This window comes from Chinchilla lanigera, unplaced genomic scaffold (genome assembly GCF_000276665.1).
Source record: "Chinchilla lanigera isolate Chin_1 unplaced genomic scaffold, ChiLan1.0 scaffold00022, whole genome shotgun sequence".
Lineage (NCBI taxonomy): Eukaryota > Metazoa > Chordata > Mammalia > Rodentia > Chinchillidae > Chinchilla > Chinchilla lanigera.
In genome coordinates, this window is record NW_004955423.1 from 16,326,921 (window position 1) to 16,331,987 (window position 5,067).

Sequence of the window (5,067 nt, forward strand, 5' to 3'; positions counted from 1 at the left end):
GAGAATAAATGTAATAAAAAATTAGAAATGATACAGAGCTTCACTAAACAAGATGGTAAAGATTCAACAATGGTTGTTGTATTATGTATTGTTGTCTTCATATTAGCTGTTCAGATTACCAGCTATAAGCATGCAAAATTGATCAAAAAAATGTAAGCATTAACCATTCCTTTCAAAAAACCAATGGACATCAGCAGTACAATTATCCCAGTTATCCTTGCATATACATATATATTTTTTCCCTTTTTTCTTTCTTTCTTTTCTCCTTTCCATCATCCTAGTTGTTCCTTTCCTTTGAGCAATTTCTTTCCCTTTCACAATGTCTATTGTAACTTTTGGGTTTTATTTACTCTTTCAGGTTCTTACACTAAGAACAATATGATGTATAAACATGTGGGGCTGATTTATTTCACATATGAGTATGGTCTCTAGTTGCATCCATTTACCTATGAAAACCTCAAGGTTGTCTTTTTTATAGCTGAATAATACTACATTGTATAAAAATACCATTCATTCCTCAGATGATGGGCATTTGGGTTGTTTCCAAGGTTTAGCTATGAAAATTGTGCTGCTATAAACATAAGTGCATGTATATCACTGTGATATGATGTTTTCAGTTTTCCTGGAAAAATACCCAGAAGGGGAATAGCTGGGTTAGGTAAGATGTCTAATATTAGTTTTGTGAGGAATCTCCACACTGATTTCCACAGTGGTTTCATCAATCTACACTCCCACCAGCAGTGGAGAAGTGTTCCATTTTCCCCATAGCCCCTTCAACATATGCTATTGGTTGATTTCTTGGTGCTAGCCATTCTTTCTGGGATGAAATGGAATCTCAGTGTTGTTTTAATTTGCATTTCTCAAATGACCAATGATGTTGAACATTTTTTCATATATTTATTTGCCATTTGTATTTCTTCATCTGAGAAGTGTGCATTCATCTCAGACGCCCATTTTTGGATTGGGTCTTTGAATTTGGGGGCCTGATTTTTTAAAAATTCTTTATATGTTCTAGATAGAAGTCCTTTGTCTGGGGGGCAGTTGGATAAAATTTTTTCCCAATTTGTGGATTTTCTTTTTATCCTATTGGCGATTTCTTTTGATGTGCAAAAATTTTCAATACAATGATATCCCAGTTGTTGATTCTTTGAAGTATTTCCCATGCAGTTCAGTTTTTGTTCATGAACTCTCTACCTAACCCTATGTCTTCAAGATTTCTACCTACTTTCTCTTCTAGTAGATTTAGGATTTCCATTTTAATATTTAGATCTTTGGTCCATTTTGACTTGAGTTTAGTGCATGGTGATAGATATGTGTTTAGTTTTAATCTTTGACATGTGGAAAGCTACATTTCTTAAAGAAGCTATCTTTCTTCCAGTGAACATATTTGGCCCTTTTGCCAAAGATAAGGTGGCTGAGTGTGTTTGTAGTTGTGTCTTCATCTTGTAATCTGTTCCATTGAAACTCAGGTCTGTTTTCTTGCCAGTATTGTGCTGATTTTATCACAGTAGCTTTGTAGTATAATTTCAAATCAGAGATCGTGATGCTGCCTGCCTTTTCTTTGTTGGCCAGTACTACTTTTGCTATTCTAGATCTCTTTTGGTTCCAGATGAATTTTAGGAATGTTTTCTCTAGATCTGTGAAGTATAGTAATGGTATTTTAATTGAGATTTCATTGAATCTGTAAAACAATTTTGGGGGTATGGCCGTTTTCACAATGTTGGTTCTTCCTATCAGTAAGCAGGGAATAGTTTTCCATTTTCTGAAATCCTCTTTTTCTCTTTTTTCAGAGTACTTTAATTTGCACTGTATATATCTTTTACTTCCTTTGTTAGATTGTTTCCTAAGTATTTCATTTTTATGTATACTATTGTGAAAGGTGTGGTTTCCCTAATTTCTTTCTCAGTGTATTTGTTGTTTGTGTATAGGAATGCTATTGATTTTTGAGTATTGACTTTGTGGAACAGTTTTTTTTTAAATGTCATCTTTACTGTCTCTAGCTTTTCCTTGACTTTTGTCAATCTTGTGTTGTTCTTCTTTGCATCACCTTGCAGCTGTTGGATTGGCTTTTCATAGTCCCTTGCCATTTTTAAGAGATATTTCTTTTCATGATTACTGATCAAATCCTGTCTTTTAGATCTGATAGATCTGATATTCTGTCTTCACCTGGGTTCACTCAGCTTTGTGAACTTTCAATGGAATTTTTAATCTCCTAGGTAGCTGTTTAAATCTGTTTAATGAATTTCACTTCTTTCCTACGTTGAGCTTTCATGGTTTCCATCATTTTTCTAAGCTCCTCTACCTTTTTATCTATGTCTACTCTAGATTTACTGATCTAATCCTTCGTTATAATTATCATCTCTTTTTTTTTATACCTGAGAGAGTATTTCTTTTTTTTTTTTTTTTTTTTTTTTTTTTTTCTCCGGTACCAGGAACTGAACTCACGACCTTGCACTTGCCAGGCAGGTGCTTTTGCCGCTGAGCTAAGTCCCCAGCCCCTCTGAGAGAGTATTTCTGATCTGATATTCTGTATAGTCTCATTCATCTGTTTTTGTGTCTTTTACTTCTACTGCTACCATTTCCAAAAGTTCAGGTGGGTGCCTTCTGATTTCCTCCACCTTGTTGTCTCCTGAACTTGTCCTGAGTGGACTAGAAGTCCAGGGTTGCATTTTGCTTCCACATCTTGTCATTTTCTATTTTCAAAATTTATGTGTTTTCTGTGATGATGCTTATAAGTTTTTTATAGTAAGTAACTTTATCACTAGTACTGAGGCTCTCTTAGGAAATGTGTATTTCTCAGAGATGTCTTCCAGGTGTAGCTGGCTCTGGTCTTTGTGTCTGTCTCAATATCCTGCCTTCTCAATTTATTAGAGATGAGAAGTTGCCATCTATTTGGCTCTGCATGCGGTCCTTTGGTACTGGACCATGGTGATGATTACGACCCTAGACAATTACAGTGTTTTCATACAAGGGAGAGCAACTGATTACAACAGGTATGATATCCTGGCTAAAGTAGTACAATGAACAATAACAAAAGCATCAAGCATAGCCTAGAAACTGACAAACTTCTTAACCATAGGAGCAAGATCTACAGTTACATAACAAAATCCAAGATAAACCAGGAACTTATATGCAGTGAGTTTCCCTTTAGTAGAGTGATTTTCTCCTGTGGGGAAGAAATTTAAGAGGGATAGAGGAAAAAACAGAGGTAAATGAAGAGAAATATGGTAGAGGCAAGGGTGAAGGATAAAGGATGATCACCCAAGCTTTGGGAAACTGGAGAAGAGGATAGGAGAGAAAGAGTGAAGAAGAAAGCAAAAGAATACTGAAATGAACTACAAAGACTAGAGACAATGCTCTGTTACTTGAAAATATCAAAAACTCAAGAAAGATAGCTGATGAAAGAGGAAAAAAAAGATGAACAACACAAAACAAACAATAAAAGTAAAAACCCAAACAATCGAAAAGAAAAAGGACAGAAAATAGAAAATGAAACAAACAAACAAACAAAGAAAAACAACCTCCCCCTCAACAATAAAATTCATCTGGTGTCCACAGCTCTGTGGTAGGGTCAAATTCACAGCCCAAGTCTGTGCTGGGCAAACCCACCAAGTCTGCAGTAGGATTAGTGCTAGGTGTGGGGCTAATTTGGGCTCCTGATGTAGGGACTGGGGCCAGAGCCTTCAACCTGCAGCTTTCTGGATGTCCTTCAGTGGTCCACCCCAGTACCCTTACCTTTATGTCTCTGTATCATCCCCTACCCTTTATTTCTCTGTCTGTTGCTGTGGCACTCACAGACAGAGTAAGAATGAAGCTGTGCCCTGTCCTGTGTACAGTGAGCCCCTCCTAGCCCTGTCTGTCTCCGCTCATGCTTCTGGGGCAAGGTGTGTGGGCTGCTGTTGGCCAACTCACTGCACCACTGCCACCGTGGAGACAGCCCAAGGCTGCTTGGTCCCACTTCTCTCTCCCGTCTAGTGGGAGGAGTGCTGACTTCTCACTTGTTGCCCGCTGAGGCTCTAGGCTACTGAAATCCCATGTCCATGTCCACTTTCATGACAGAGAGCAGAGCAGGAGGGGTCATGCCATTCCACTCACTACCTTCACTGCCACCACTGTGGTCCCTAGCCTTGTTTTTGCTAGAGATTCCAGTTAGCCACTATGATACACGACAAAAAACAGAAAAACAACCAAACAAAAAAAAGGGCTGGTGGCGCCTCAGGGAAGGACCAACCTCCTGTGCGTGCTGTGAAATTTGCTGCCATGCTGCAGCATCTTCTGTTTGGAGGAAGGCAAAGGAAAAGAGGCCTTACATCCCAAACCTATCCTGTGTGGCTTGACTTTGCCACACTGTTGCAGTCTGTCAGGTTTTCGGGAACTTCCCAGAATGGTGATTCCTGTTCCACGCGCAGGTGACACTCCCGCAGGCAACCCCACATGCAGCTTTGTCATTTTATAAAGTCCTTTGCCTGTGTTTTGTTTGACCTACCAGCCTCTTATTTCAGATTGATTTTGGCATCAGGATGTACGTCCCTCCCTTTCTTCCAATTACCTGTGTTTTGGGTGATTTTCTCCGAGTAGCTCCACAGTGGCTCCTCCTGTATTCAGCCACATCGAATCCCCTCTATCAACATTTCTAAGACAGATGCATGTCTATTTAAGCAACAACTGCCAAGTTCTTGTTCTTGTGAACATGTTGAAGGCTTATTTTCTCGTGAGCAATAGGAACTTCATCTATGAGACTGTGGAAGAAGTACGGTTTGTAATTTCTACTAAATTATTATTAACATGTAAAATTTTCAGTGGAACCCAGCTGCTTCCAAAGTTCCATGATGATATATTTAAAAGTCTGAAGCCATCCCTAGGCTACCTCAGGTCATTATGATTCCATGTTTAGACACATGTTATCACATCACAGCGGGCTTGGGTTGGAAGCACTGACCAGCCGAGCCTCCTCAGGATAGAACTTCAGTATTTTTGTTTTTTATTTTAAAGATAAAAGGAGGGAAACATTAACAGACATACAACATTTTACAACATATCACAAGCACAATACAGACAATACAGAGT